This window comes from Manis pentadactyla, chromosome X (genome assembly GCF_030020395.1).
Source record: "Manis pentadactyla isolate mManPen7 chromosome X, mManPen7.hap1, whole genome shotgun sequence".
Taxonomy (NCBI): domain Eukaryota; kingdom Metazoa; phylum Chordata; class Mammalia; order Pholidota; family Manidae; genus Manis; species Manis pentadactyla.
This window is the reverse complement of record NC_080038.1, coordinates 7539069-7555324: the sequence shown is the minus strand read 5'-3', so window position 1 is coordinate 7555324 and position 16256 is coordinate 7539069. Positions and strand designations below refer to the sequence as shown.

General features: G+C 47.3%; 1 protein-coding gene across 4 annotated transcripts in view; it reads right to left on the bottom strand.

The window, feature by feature from the left end:
* The window catches only part of FRMPD4 (FERM and PDZ domain containing 4), a 507298-nt gene that overhangs the window by 277749 nt on the left and 213293 nt on the right, over window positions 1-16256 (bottom strand). Inside the window, exon 1 of one of the 4 annotated variants that reach the window (XM_036912984.2) lies at window positions 4297-4927. The exons of the other annotated variants lie outside the window; for them this stretch is intronic. The gene's annotated coding sequence lies outside the window, so the exon portion shown is untranslated. Of the gene's footprint in view, window positions 1-4296; window positions 4928-16256 lie in introns of those variants that run through there. 4 annotated transcript variants of the gene reach the window in all.

The window sequence follows — 16256 nt, the reverse complement described above, 5'->3', positions numbered from 1 at the left end:
TCACTGAGGGTTTTTAAAAAATTAGTATGACATAATTCAGGGCCCTCAAAGGTTTACAGTCTTGTTTGATGGAGGGGAACGAACACAGAATACAACTAATACCAGTCAGGTGGGAAAAGGTCCAGAATTGTCTATAAACAAACAAGTTGGGAGCAAGTCATTCATTCAACGAACATTTCCTATTATGTGAGTGGCACCGTTTGGGGCTCTGGGGAGGAGGCAGTGAGCACGATAGATCCCAGCTACCAGAGGAGAGCTCCATTTGTTCGGGTGTTTAATGAACGTGAACACACCTAGCCTGTCGGTGGCAGACAGTGCTTCTGAGCAGGGGAGAGACGGGGGCGGAGGGCTGGCACAGGCCACAAGTGCAACTGGAGCATGCGGGTGAGGGCCACTCCCTCTCCAAGCTCCCTGTCACCCCGGAAACAGCCTGAGGGGCAGGGGAGGAAATGGCAAGGAAGCAGCCTGGGGCACCAAGTTTGGCTTTTGTTCAGCAAACTCTTACCAGCAGGCCACCTCTGCCAGTAGAGTCACCCAGGGCAGGTGGGAAAAGCCTCCGCTTCCTGGGTCACAGCCTCTCCACATGCAACGTCCACGCTGGGAACCGGGGACTTGAGCCTTGCACAGTCCCCACTGTGCCTCTCCGGCTCTGCGGGGCTGCTCCTTCCTCTCCTGCAGGTCCCTTCCTCTTCCTCACCCCTGCTGAGATCTCTGCTACTTTACTCAGTACATGGTTAGAGTCCTTTCTCCCTTCTCCTTTTTCCCTAAGCACCTCTTAGGGTTTTTCTTGCAGCCTTTCAAACTGACTTATTAGGGACCTTTATGTAACGCTGTCAGAAATTCTCTTGCATCAGTCACATCAGCTTTTCCACTGGGGGTGCAAAGAGCCACGTTCCCTGCCAGCCTTCGTGCTTCTTTCCCACCTCACAGTGCTGGCTTCTGTCTGGATTCTTCGGGCTCCCGCAGCCTCCACCAGCTCTTGCTCCTCCCCAGGTCCTTGGTCACCCCTCCTTCTCTGAAAGCCTTCAGGACCTGGCTACTCTCCCCAGTGGCTCTGTTTCTAGGCTGCCACCCTCTGGGTCTGGTCCCCCCACCCATACAGGTTCAGATCCAGCATGTGAGAGCACCGTGGTGCCAGGCCACGCACTAGGCCCTTTCTAGTGGACAGTTTTATCGAATCCCCTGTTACAGTTTCTCCATTTTGCAGACCTTCCTCCTAGCACCATCTGCCCAGACACTGCCCCTGAATGACTGTACCAGCAATGCATTTTTAATCTGACCCCAGCCAGAATAGTCTCAAATTGAAATGGTCTTCTGGTAGATCCTTGCCTTGTCATCCAACTGCTTATGAACCTAAATAATATGCTAAGATACAACTGAGTCGGTGTCTATTTTAAAACTGAAATTGTACCCAAAATATAGGACATACACAGTTTCTAGGTATGTAAAATCATCAGCTTATATTGTAAGTGGGACATGATTTCCTCCAAAATGAGCACTCACAGAGCAAAGAAATGAGAGCAAGCCCTCATGGGTGTATGAGAACACTTTTTTCGAATTCCTCAATTCAACTTGGAGCAAGCCTGGCCTGTCTTGGTAACTGAAAGGTGCAATACCTAAAGAAGCATGTTTCCTGATGGTCAGATGTGTGGCTCTGGCATCAAGGAAGAGAAAGCATCCCAGCTCTCTCCTTGGAAGCTGGTGGGCGTCTGGAGAGGGTTCAGATGTTTTTGAAGTCTAAACACGGGGGAAGTTTCCTGTCCTGCTGCTTTCTGTATGGGATGTAAAGACCTCTAGTGACATCTGCTGATTGCGCCACCACAGTTTCACAGCCCACAGGCACGTTCTTCACAGCCTTCACTCCAGCTGGTCACCGCAGATGTCAGACAGGCCACTGGGATCCTCTGACCACAAACTGTGGGGATGCGGGTCCATGCGGTTCAGTTGGAACATGCTCCTCTTGCGCTGAGGACCCCAGGGGGTACACACAGCCGGCTGCTAAGCTAAGGTGCTCTCAGAGGCAAAAGCCCCCAGACCTCCCCCATGGAGCTCCCCTTGGCTCATTTCCAGGCTGTGTGTCAGTGTTTTTCTAAATCATCTTGGATAAATTGCTCTACCTCTCTGCCCCTCTGCCATCTCAACTGTCGAGGAGAGAAAGCACGAGCTCTCTATTTCCCTGTGGTGTTCTGATAATTAGATCATGTCCAAAAAACACTCTTGAGCTCTTCACAAAAGGGTGCTCTGTAAATACAAGATATCACAATTGCTTTGATAAATCACTCTAGGAAATAAATCAGCCTCAGACACACGTGACATCTGGCAGCACAGAACTTTTCTCGTCTGTTTTCACAAGCCGGGCCAGGATGGACCCTTTGGTGCCGCTGGGATTCTGGCTAACTTTCCTCAATGGACCATGGACCAGGCACTAGCTTTAGTTCAAGCATAACAGGCCACACACCAAAACCTAAATTGCTCATCTAAATTAGCTGCAACATTCTAGAATATAGGTCCAGCTCATTTTCCCTACTTACTACTGTTACACAGCTGGACGTATGCTAATTTAAGATATTAAGATACTAAAATGGCAATCTCAACTGAAATTTGAGGTAAACTGGTATGAATCCCCTCGTGCTATGTGCCCTTTCAGGGCATAGACTCAGTACTCATTACTCACAACGGTGTCTCTAAAAATTTGGCAACTTAGCTTTTATAACCTATTTGTTTTTTACTTTGACACTTGACTATGAAATACTCTGTAAAACTCTATGTTTATTCCTTGAGGAACTCACTAAAACACTGTTCCTTGGAAAAACTTAACTTGGTAGCTTAAATGAGGAACTGAATAAATTAACCAAAAGGAGTGGCAACCATCCTTTTGTAGGTTCAATCCAGATTCTTTTCTTATAAGTTATCATAGAGTTGATCCCTGTGCCAGCAATGGACTCTGTTCGAAGCTACTACTTTCAATACCAATTTCCCCCAAAGACTTTGTATCCTCTTCCCTAGAGCCTTGCGCCCCCTCCCGTCCTCTCATCCATGGATCAGATGCACACTTTCTGGCACAGAAACCGTGAATACACGCCCAGCTGTGGAGAATCCCTGGGTAACCACTGCCACGACTTCTCAAGGGAAATGCCACTCGGTGATGCAGCCTTCAGCACCCCTTGTTTGTGAGAACCCATGTTTATGTGCCAAGAACGCATTATTCTAAGTCTTGTTAACTCTGCTGCTGACGAACTGCACTGCTCCCAATCTAAACATCTCTCTACACAGCCCCCATATAAGTGTATGTATCGATAAAATATATATAAAATGGTATCCATGACAAATTATTCTGTTTATTCAATTTGAGTACTAAAACAGATATTCAGTTGTATGAGGTGACAAAAAAGAAATAACTGAAAGATCAGAAGAGCAGCAGACTTATTTTAAAATTACAATTTATAGGAACAGTCTGTTAGGAACAGTGGACTCATGTTGTCCACATGCTCACATAACTGCATTTCAGCTCCCTGAAGGCAAATACAATACCTAATTTAATTATAAATCCATCCTTCTATTTTTAATGCAGCTCGTGAAATAGCTCCAAGAGCTGGACAGGAGATTTACTAGGCGCAAGCGAAGTTTACAGTTGCAAAATTCCTCAGTAACTTGCCTAGAACACACACTGCCAAGAGACACCACATACTTTACAGAGTCTGTTAACATAGAGCCAACGCAGGTAACGATGACTTACAGAAGACAGTACGAAATTTCATTAGGCAAATGACATGCTTGGACTTGGAACTCACTCTCTCTTCAACATTCTCCCCAAAGGGATGACGGGAACTATACATGTCTTTAGAAAAGGACCTAAGAGAAATGTCACATTTCCCAGTCTTTCTGGGTTTCTGAAAACCACTTCTTACTCGATTTTGGAAAAACAAACAGAACCAGGAGTTCAAAACACTAAATTCTCAAGATGAGATTTCACCTGAGAGACTCAGTCAGGACTGTGGTCGGAACTTTTCTTTTCTCCAGGAACCCCACAGAGAACATGCCTGCTTCAGAGACAGGAGTCCACTACAGCTCTGATGTCTTGGGGAGAAGAAGAGTCCCCATCGCATGTAAAAGGACCTTCTGGACTATTCTATAAGTCAGCAGCAAGTCGACACCTCTTCCCTTCTTCTGGTCCACTAGCCAAGAAAATCTAAGGAACAGCTCGCCCCAAATGCAACGAAGCCTAACTCCCTCTCCCCTGCACACTCTGCCCTCAGCCCCTATGTTCCTCCACACAGCACATACTTGAGGGTTTACCTGGTAATTACTGGAGGCTGTCAGGGGTCCTTCCTACTATATCCAGCAGCAACAAGAGTGTGACGCATGCTCTTCGCTCTTCGCCCCCAAATGGCATTTGACTCCACTCTGTGCAATCATTCAGTGCAGTGTGGATGAACAGCCAAGTTCAGGCTCACTGCCCTACAGCCTTTCCTCCTTACAGCACAAGACCAGAGAGCAAGCCGGCTGCTGGTGGAGCTCCGCTCCGGCTCAAGCTCGCGGACAGCACGTGGGGCACAAGGCTCTCTACAGGCCGGCTCTCCCCACCCCTGCTGGGCCACTGCACTGATAAGGACAAGTGCAACACGAACTGGCCCTCTGGAGGGGCTTTCTCTCCCAGCAGTACATCGTCCACGCCAGGCGTGGGGACAACAGGTGAAGCCACAAATGAAACCTTGAACTTTTCTGTGCAGAGAGCCTGGGCTAGCATGCACGGGTGCCTGTGCCCAGCAGGCATCGATTGCCCCAGCGGTGCCTCTTTGTAACGTGCCCTGGGTGTGCAGGAGGCCAGCAAATAAACATCCAATAAACAACAGAGAACACAGCAGACAGCTTGACCTTGCTCCTGCTTTCAGAGGCGGCAGACTGTTCTGTTTGCTCGGGACTCTCCTTTTACCAACATTCAATTTGAATGAGCCAGTGCAAACGCGCTGCTCATCCACTCCTGACGACGGGCTGCATTTATGTGAAACACGAGGAGAATGCCTGATGCCGAGGCACGCGCTGCATTCCCAGGCGCTTTCCTTACAGGGCTGGCTTACATTTCACTGCCTGAACCACGGCCAGCAGCGCCGCACTTGGGCAAGCCTTATGACTTCACGCTGACCTCCCAGCCACACAAGCACACACACTGGCAACACTGTGCTGCCTTGTGCTAAGAGCAGCACCTTTTGTGAGCCTCCATCTGCACCCGGAGACACGCCAGGTGACAGTGAGGCTGGGTGAGCTGACTCTGCCGAGCTTCTCTTTTCTCTTTCAATCAGCAACTTTCAAGACTGGGAACAAATGGGCACAGATGCACTGTGGTGTGTCAGCTTTATGGTGAGAAATCATGGCTCTGTGACCCTTTATTAGAAATGGATTGTAGCTTTAATTCATCTCTGATATATAACATCAAATGCAAGCTTAAATAAAAAGCCACTACCTAAAAAGTGTGTGATGTTATGTAACCTAATAGCGTGTGCTGACCAGGAATGGCCAACATCCCATCTGATTAAAATGACCTACCACCAGCAGTGAGGGAAAGCAGGTCTCTTGGCACATTTACTTTTATATTTCCCACACACGCAGTGCATAGTTGGCTGAGTTGCAAAGACAATATTGTTACAGTGCTTATTTTTTAGCCTCAAAAGTTGTGGCAAGTGCCCAGCATGGTGGGGGAATGGAATCCGGCCATGCTGCGTTTTGCTGTGTGCCTTTCAGCTCGGGCACTCAGGACACAATCTTGCTGTGGCCTGGCAGGGACTTTTCCTAACCTGCTTTGACAACCTCTGAGACTGGGTAATGTGTACTTGGGCGTAGCAGGGAGGGTTTTTCTGAGACTTCTGTTACTGGGCATGAGATGGCTGAGGCTTTCAGAGCCTCCGCAGGGGCAGCGAGCACCCCACTGGGAGGGAAGACCTTGGAACTACAACAGTATGTTTCTGGGAAGTGCAGAATGGTGTCACTGGGGCCCAAGGATTTCTGCTTGAATCTGCAGGTCAAGAAACCCTCTTTGATCACTGTACCCAAAGGCAGATCTCTGGAAAGTCACACTAACCTCACTCATAAGAGAATGATGTATAAACCAAAGTATGACTTACAAATTATAATTCACCGAATAACTAATGTGCAACAAAGGAAATGTCTTTCAAATGACCAGAATTTTCACATCTACCAACAGAGCTTGACCTAACTCTCCACCGTTTTCCCTGGATTCAGGTACTGAAGGGGTGGCTTACTATTACTATTGTTCTGGACTTAGAGTGTACAGAATGACATTTTAAAAGAAAGAAAAAATTAATCTAGTACAAAACCAAGCATAACATTGGTTGTTGGTCAGTATTACATTCTATGACCTTCTCCAGGCTATTTGCCTTCCATTGACTAAGAAACCGTGGTGTTTATGTGCACTGATAATTGGGGAATAAATACCAAGTTTTGTAAATTTCATCCTAGAAATTAATAGGAAATTAAAAGTCCAGTTAAGAGGGTTTACAAATGATTGATAAATCAGTAAGTTGAGAGTAGATTCCTAAACTCAACAACAGTAAGTACACAAGTTCAATTTCTGATACTAACACAGGCATTTGAAGTCATCAGTGTAAGTCTGGTAAGCATGGATGGCGATGGGAGAAAAAGATGCATATGTTAGCATCAGTGATTAGGAAAGAAAATGTTTAGGCAAATGTTCGGACCTGTTCTCTCCAAGGGTATTCATGATTATGACTATTCCCAGAGAGCGTCAATACTCGGAGGAGGCCTTTCAGCATTTGGGGGATTATGGAAACAGCTGGAAGGAAATACTGACTATAAATATCAATTCAAAAGCTCCTTAAAGAAGATTCTCAGGGAGGATCATTAAGTTAGCTATTCATTTCTTCAAACAAGCATTTCCAAAGTGCCCCCCATGGGCCTGCTCCGTGCTGCCCACCGAGGGACACAGAAATGAGGGCTAGATTGTGCCTTGCAACCAGATGGAGCTCATGGTCTGAGGTCTAAGGACTCAGGATGTCTTTCCTCATTCTCCGAAGAAAAGCTTTGGCCAATGTCCCAGAAAATACAGGATTCCACAACAGGTATTTGAAACCCATCAGGAATATCCCTCCGGTTTTAAACAGCTGACCCCAATCTCCCAAATATTTTGGGGAGAAAAGCCACAAAGGCAGCGAGGATGGTGGACCCGGAAGTACCAGCAGGAACTGCAAGTGATGGGCTGTGTCCGATGACCTTCACCACCTACTGTCAGCCTGGAGTTTTGATAGATGACAAAAAAGCCCATACAGATGTCACTAAGGTTATGAATCAGCTGACCTTAAAAGGAGAGATTAGCCTGGATTACCTGAGTGGGCCCAGTGGAATCACATGAGCACCTAAAGGCAGAAAAGGAAGGTCGAAGAGGAAGCTAGAAACACTGGAAGTCTGGGAAGGATTCAATGTGCCACTGATGGTTTGAAGATGAAGAGGGCAAGTGTGAGGAAAACAGAGACCTCAGTCCTACAACTGCAAGGAACTGAATTCTGCCAATAAACGACACTTGGAGGAGCACCCAGGATCTGGGAGCTGAAAGCCACAGCCCTTGCTGATACCTTGATTTTTTTAACCTAAGACCCTAAGCAGAGAATCCAGCCATGCCATGCTAGACTTCTGACTTATAAAAATTGTGAGATAATAAATGGGGGTTGTTGAAGTCACTACATTAGTGGTAATTTGTTACACATAACTAATAAGCCAACAATGCCTGCGGCCAAGGTGGGTGATCTTGCACAAGCTAATCATCCTGCTTTGCAGACTGTCCCCATTTATCAGGCTTTATACATGGGGAGGGTAACTCCCTATCCCTGGACAAGCCAAGCCTAGAAAGACACTAGGTCAGCACAGAGACACCCAGAGGCCAGAAAATGATTTTAAGACTGATGGAGCATAGGAACTCACACATTACAAATAAAAGTGAGACATGCTAGGTTCTGGGGATTCAGAGGTAAGTACAGCAAGATCCTTGTCCTCAAGGGTATTACAATAGGACAAAGGGAACAGGGAAGTTAGCTGGAAGGCAATGCAGAACCAAGTGAGATGCCAGGAGCAGAAAATGAAGCCATCCTTTTATTTGGAGGCACGGGGCCCCTCGGAGCCACAGATGGAGTGAATACCCAAGCTGCCAGCTGTGTGTGTACAATACCCCCCAAAACACTACCAACATCACCCTGCCCATATATAACCCTGCTTGGTTCACGAGACTCTGCTCTCACCCCTGCTGGATTCATTTGATCTTCATTGTTCATCCTGGATTTTTTGCAGTCATTCTAACTTCGAAATATTGTGCTGAATTGTCAGTTATCTTGCTTTCAGCATTTCTGGCCACCCTCTGACATTTGGTCCCCAGGCAAGAGCCTTGCCTGCCTTCCCCGAGAGGGCCAGGCAGTGGGGGTGGGCCCCCTACCCCCTACCCCCCTACCCCTCTTTCCCCACTGCCAGGCTCACCGGGGAGCCCTCCTGACATGGATCCTCAGCACAACTGCTGGCGTTTTTACCTAACACTTTCTAATGTGGGGGCCGGAGGAAGGTCCCTCCCACTCCTTTCTAGTCTTACTACTCAGAGTCTAAGGTTGTACAGATACTGACGCATCTTTATGAGAGGGCGGCCGGACTCTGAAAGTTACTCATGATTCCTTGGTTGCATTCAGATTTGTAAATGCTCAGCTTTAAGTGTCTGTCCAAAGTATTAGTCTATCTTACTGCTAAATTACTGTAATTTCACTCCAGATCATCTACAAGAGCCTTTGGTGACCATCAGGGACAGCTAAGGCCGAGTTATAAGTTTCCCCATATTCTAAGTGTAACGAGATCAAACAACTTCTGGCCAGGCATGCGGTGGGAAGGCAGCTCGCCGGAACGGCCAACCAACCCGCATGATGCGGGTGACCCAGGAATCACAGGGCCCTCGGTCCTCCTTTGAGAGACTGCCACCTTTTGGGGCTTCGTTTTCTACTCTAATAAAAGGAACACTGGTCTCCAAAATGGTGCTCAAAGGACACTCGGAGTTTCCCAGGGGCCGACTTCATATTTAATTGGATCATTTTTACAATACGGAGGATTCTTTTCCCCTCAAATTCTAAAAATAGCAGGAGAGCATACAGTTTTAGCTTTGGCTTATTGACAGAACAATCTGTCCCATTGGCTTTCGGCTTTGTATAGTCGGGAGATAATATTATTCTATTGTCAGGTTGGTGCTGCTTCCGTCCAGCTGCGAGTAGGCTTAACACAAAAGGTGTTCTTGTAACCAATTTAAACCAGCAGGTAGAAATTGTTATACATCTGAATAAAAATCCAGAGGAAAAGGTATACACCGCTTGCTTTGATAAACTCCCACCATTTATTATCTAGGACTATGGTTGTTAAGAGCAAACACTTTGTAGAGTTTAAGCACTCAGCATCTGCTGAGTACTTAATGACTGACCCTCTGAAAGGAATCCACAATAATTAAAATGCAAACGAGGCGGCTAAGGTCATAGGAGAATGTGCATCATAAACACACACGTTAAAGCATGGGAAATGTAATATTTTCTCTGCGATGAATTATTTCCTCTCCACGAAGCAATCAGTTAGAACTCCAATAATTCAACAGAACACCCAGAACAAAGTGGGTGAGTCAACATGCACCGGGGAGACATTAAGTTGTGCATATTGCAATTATGCACTTGATGTTACAAATGTAGGGCTAAGTTATGCAAGGTTGTTACACTTCTTAGCTGACAAAGACCAAAAATATGACAAAACTGTCCTGTGACTGTAGAATTAGCCGGTGAGGCAGCAGGAAGGAAGAACTCAGCAGGACTCCTGCCCACAGTTCTAAAGGCCTGTCTACTGCATGCCCACGCCAGGAGGCCAGGGGCAGACCTTTGAGTCCCTGCCTCTCCTGTGGACCTTCCCAGATGGTGTCAGGACGAGCTCCTGCAGGACTGATGTTTTTATTTAATCAGACATGGACATTTCTGTAACTCTGAGCTGACTCTCCTCTGAGATGGCGCTTCAGACCCGACTGAAGGCAGAGGAGCTCCGCCAGCACATGACAAGCAGGGAAAAGGCGTGTCACCTTCCTAGAGTCTTCTGCATCCAGTCCCGAGTTACAGAAACCAGAGCAGATGGCAATGACCTAGCCTAGAACTGCTGTGCGAACCCAACATGCCTGATCTTTGCAGCTTTATTAGGAACCCAGGTGGAAGGTTGCTGGAAGGTGAGGGCAAGAAGACTCCAGCAGGGGCTAGGAAGGGCTGACAGCACCTCGCTTCAGCCAAAACTTCAGCAGCCTTTAAGCCTACGTGGCACTCATTGCAGGCAGCACAGTGGAATAAGGATGGAAGCATTAGAAACACCCATGCCTGGTCCCACCCCAGAGTCTGACATAACCGGTCTAGGCTGGGACCTAGGCATCAGGACTTTTCAAAGATCCTCGGATGATGCTAACATTCAAGCAAGGTTGGGAAGCACCAAAGTAAGGCTGAGAGGTTTCCGGCAGCTTCCAGAAGTCAGCACATGTCAAACACCAGGAGGCTGCACATGACTGAAGTTAATTTGATGATAGAGGCAGGAAATCTGCATCAAGTCAAGAAACTCTGAAGCCCAGGCTTGTTCTGGGTCAGCATCTGAGTCACTGAGCGGGCGAATCTTCCCCAAGAAGAGCAGGGCTGCTTTCTGGAAGTATCTCAGAAGTTCTCATCGGCCACCATTCCACATGCATTCTAATTTTGGTTTCCATGACAAAATACAGAATGCCCAGCTAAACACGAATGTCAGATAAACAGATAAAGAATAAAGAATTTTTTTGAGTTGGTATATTTCAAATATCACAAGGGATAATTTTTAGAATATGTCCCAAATATTGCATGAGCCATGCTGATACTAAAGAATTATTTGTTGCTTTTCTGAAATTCGATTTATCTGTGCAACCTGTATTTTTATTCACCGCATTTGGCCACTCTTGTCACATTTAATCTTCAATATTATCGTAAGCATATTTATTGATCTCTAATACCTGCCACTATGCTATGTAAGCATTTAGCATACCGTGGCATTTAATTTCGCAGGAACCATCACTGTGCACATCTGAAGGCAGAGCCTCGAGCAGCTCTTCGCCTGAGAGGCCCGTATTGCTCCAGCCTCCATAAGAGTGAGCAAGGGTAAATTGCGGGCGCAGTCCAAGGCATTTATGCGGACGCAACAGCTTTCGGTGGGCCTTGAAGCAAGTAATTTGGCCTTTCTTAGCCTCAGTTTCCTTCTAGGTAAGAGGTTTCCAGCAATAGAGGCAAAAATGGAAACACAGACTATTACTGGGTTCCCTGTCTAGTAACAGGAAGCACTTTATCAGGACAGAAACTTTCCCCGGCACTAAGTTCAACATATCACCTAGCTGCCCAGACAACTTTAAGAAAGATACAGGAGCATTCTGGGTTCCAAACATTCTTAAGGATAAAATCCCTGAAAACAAACCAATCAAGAAACAAATACTAAAAATATGTTTAAGGAAGGAGGTTTGGGTTCCAGAAGTTAGAAGCGACCAGGTGTCTGGATGACTGAGACTGGAAGAACGACAATTACAGACCATGGTTTGCTGGATTCTTGCCTTATTCTCACCGAGTCTTCGGGATGCTTGTAACATGCTGCAAGCACCTTCCAGGATCCTTGCCTTTCCCATGCCTGGATCTCACAGCCTGTGGGATGGTTCCCGGAGAGCGACGCTGCCTGGGCTGCCCGAGGCTGGCACCACAGTGCTTCTCAGCACATTCTGCTGGCCCCGCAAGGACTCCCAGTGCCACACGGACAGGCCAAAGGGCAGAGGGCCCCCGCCCCCGCCCGAGAGTACCGACTGACCCTCCTTCCTGAGTGAAGCAGCTAGAAAGCCCACAGCACGCTCAGCTTTTGCTTGTGGTTACTTGTCTCCATCTGCCTTCCCAGTTCAAAACCTGTGAATGAAATGACCAATTTGAAGCCAGTTCCCTGTGGACATTCTCTTTGTGAATTATGTTGGTTATTAAAAAGCATACATTTTTTTTCAAAAAATGGGAACATTGTACGGAGTGAAAGAATATTTGCTCAATACTAGAAAACTCTTTTACATGCTCAACTTCAAGCCAGTCAAAAACAGAGCCAGTAAGTCTTACTGAGGAGGCAAAAATTATACGCACACACACATATATATACACGATATATAACATATATACTAAACACATTTTTATATAACAGAGGAAAATCAGTCACGCATTAAAAAAAGTATGTATACATATGTGCATACACACACACACACACAATAGAGGAGGAAAATCAGTACTGTGGGGATTGATAATTTAGTTTACTAACCATGACTAAGCCCAAACTCTTGAGCACAGGAACAAGGTCTGTTTAAATTTGGCCTCAACCTCCCTCACCGACCTACAGTCATATAACATCAAAGAAAGTTCCTTGAATCCATCAGGCATTTTCTACTTCAGGGCCCAACTTTGTAAGAGCAGCTTCCACTAACTGAGACACTATTTCTCTCCAACTATTTAACTCCCACATATCTTTCAAGACCCAGATTAAATACCACCTCCTTCATGAAGCCTTCCCAGAATGATTCAGGCATGGTAATTAGCTACTTTGGCATTTTATACAGACCTATGACACTTCACATGTGTAATTCTGCATTTGAATCTGTTACCCACTCTGATTCATCTTGGCATCTCCAGTTTTGAGACAATATCTAGCCCAAATAAATATGTATTAAATTGAATTCAAAATCAATTCAGATAAAAAGGAGGCCTTAGTTAATTAAACGATATAACCCACGCTGTCTAAAACAGTACTTCTTAAACCTGGTTTGGAGACTGATCAGTGTAATTCCAATTACTCACATGGATTCATAAATTATTAAAGAATTCTCCAAATGAAAATAATTTTGAGTTTAATTTTAAAATGCCCTTACATAAACCAGACTGTCCCTTGAAAGGGGGAGGTTGCAAAACCAGAAAATGCAAACATGTTCAATGTCACAAAGTTCTGCTTTCTGGAGATACTTTTAAACAATGGGAAGACACAGGAATTTGGGGGAGGTGCAGGGGTCGGGTGGGGTGCGGGAGGGGATGAGACAGGAGAGGTGAGGCACACAGCATTTAGATTAGGTCTGAATTTATCTTATACACTTTGTAAATTTCATGTTCACTTGTATCTTTATTACATATAATGTTATTTTTAAATAACAGGTCATGTTTAAATGTTTTCAATCTGCTGACCTGCAAAAAAATAGCACAGAGCAGAAAATGTAAAATAAGCTCCTTCGCTGGGTATTAATGTGTAAACCATCCTTTTTACCTTTTTACCTCCTCATTTTAGCACTGGCCTTCACTTTATTGGAAAGAATATCGTGTGACTAATCTACACTAGCTGATTTTGCTAAGTGTGGCGGGACCTTGCAGCGTTCAGCCTTTGCTTTGCGCTCATGTCAGCCCGGACACACACTCTCCCTTTCAGCTACTCCCAAATGGTGAAGGCCCAAAGCATGAGCCACGGGGGCTCTGATTATACACTTCCACTCCTTTAGTGCTCACTCAGAGGGCTGGGGCGGCAACTGAGGCAGAGGTGCAGCTCCTCGCTGGAGCCCAGAAGTATGCCCCAGGGGCCAGCTCTTCACCTCCACTAGCCTGTCTCCCAGCGGAAAGGTCAGGCTATGGGCCAGGCCCAGAGAGGGCCTCTGGAACACGGTGGCAAAGGGAGGTCGCTTCATTAGAGGCGGCCTCTCCAAGGGCGCTGAAGGCGCCCAGGAGGACGGGGAGACAGAGAACGGCACCCAAGCCTGAGGAGTTAGACCTGAGGTCCACGGCTGTCAGAGACAAGAGGGCAAACAGGGAAGGTCAGGGTTAACCTCCTAAGCACTAATCCTGGTTTGGTTGTTTTTAATGAAGATGGAGGAACATTCAGCCTATTTATTGCCCTTTAGTTCTTTCTTAATTATCTAGGTAAAGTCCCTCCCAGAAAACTCTAACCAGCCCCATACACCACCTGACTTCAGGTTGCTCCTTAACACTGTCTTCTTCACCTTCCATATTTAATTTAATCCCTGACCAGCATTGCCAATTTTACCTCCTGAAAGGACTGGAACTGTCCTCTTACCCTATTGCTGTCAGCACCACCCAATACCACCGCTGCTCCAAGCAAGCACCACCAGCAGCCCCATGGCAGGCTCCTGACACCCCAAGCGCCCCCAATCTCTGTTCTCCACACTGCAGCCACCAAGACCTTGTCACACTGGAAAATGGGCCTCAGGGCAGTGGGTGCAGGTGGCTCAGTGCCCAACTCCAGGGAGTGCTGTGAGCCACACATCCATGTCGTGTTCCGGGAGGCACTGTTCCTTAGAATTACATGCCAAGGGCACCCGGGAGTGCTGCAGGGCGGCAGAGCTGGCCGCTCAGGGAGGCCAGAGGGGGAGCACTCCCCTCCCAGAGCGGGTAGAAACCTTACCTGCATGGAAAGAAGGCAAAACAAAGAAAAAGGAGGGAAATTTAGGAGTTTGAAGAAAGCAAATGAGAACTTCTGGACATTCTGCTCTTCTCCCACTGAGCCTGGGCAGAAAAGGGAATCAAAAAGCAAGGTTGTATTTCCATGTTGTTTCACCTGTTCCTGGCTGGGCAACGACAAGCCACGGACTAGAAAAAGCAAAGGCTCAGTTTCCTGACGTCCCCAAGGAGCTGGCCCGCAGTGCACAGTATGGATGCCTGGTCTCTCATGATGCTCCCACCCTTGTCATAGCCCCAATCAGCAGCCCACCCAGAAGGAAGAGAAGAGGGGCCACCCCCTCAAAGGCCACCACAAAGTGGCTCCAGCCTCACTCTTGGGCCTTGGTGCTCTGTGCTGCAGCCGCCTTGGGCCTTTGGTGGCAGGGCCGCCCTTGGCCTGATGCCCAGCTCTCCTCTTGCGTGGCCGATGCACACTCAACCCAAACGGCATGGGCTCAAAGCCCAATCTGAATGCCAGCCTCAGTCCAGTGCCCTGGACTGTGCCTGCACAGCCCCTGCACATTTTCTTCAACGAAGTCAAAGCCAGTGGCACACTCCAATTAGCCATGCACCCATTGGATCTAAGCCTCTCTACTATGAGGCTGTGTGTCCACCAGCGCAGGGACCATGTCACCCTGCTCAGCATACAGTCTGGCCCACAGGGACTCTGAGTACGGCGTCTGTATCTAGCACTTGCATCAATTCTGATAAATGAATAAAGATTGCTAATGCCATGGTTAATCTCATTCTTGTCTCTGTTCTGGACAACTGCCACAACCTCCTGCCTTGACCCTGAAACTACTTCCTGAGAGCACACTCCTGTCCCCTGCACTGTCACCACAGCGGGTTTTGCTAATGCGATCGCCTGTGGTCCCTCGCTCCCGCGCTTAAGCCCACCAGAAGCCCAGGCCCGTGGGATATGCTGCCAAGTCCCTGATTACAGCGTGTGAAGTTCTTCATTATCAGGCTTCACCCTCATCAAAATTGCCCCTGGCTCCTGGGTCGCACCCTAGGTCCACCTAAGCTACACTTCGGCTCCTTCCCTTATCAGGCTGGCCATACACTTCACCTTGACTGAGCTGTCCTCACCCTTTCTGAGACCAACAACCCACTTCATTTCCTGCAGACCCAGCTCAAAAGTTACTTGCACTGATATTTCCCGGAACCCTGAAGTCCAGTTAGTAGCTTTCTGCTCTGAATTTGTACAACTTCCTATCTCAAGCCCACTGTGTAAGGCAAAATGCACTGCAACACCACCATTTACTCGGCTGTTCGTTGCGAATCTGAGCTTTGGAGTGCGTGTTCCTCTGTCTCTCTCCAGGGCTGGGCACAGAGCCCGACAAGTGGAGTTACTGAACCAAGAGGAAACGAACTAGTCCATAAACACAGGAATGACTAAAGAAGGAGAAAACGTGGTGGAAAATGAGAAAGTGAGGCAGAAAACAAGAAGGGGTGAGGACGAGAGGAATAAGGTGGAAAGCTTAAGAGAAAACACTACCAAGGACTCGCAGTCCTATCCCCGTCCCGCCTGTCACCAGGTGCCCCTGTTGCTGCCCTGCAGCACCGCGGTGGAGAGCAGCCAGTGGCGTGTGTTTTGGCTGTTGTCCCCTCGCCTGGGACAGCTGCATGCTGGATGAGCTCAGAGGGATGGAGGCGGCCATGAGAGTTTGGGAATATAGAACGAGGCCTGTCCCCAGACGGACAGGCCCAGATGGA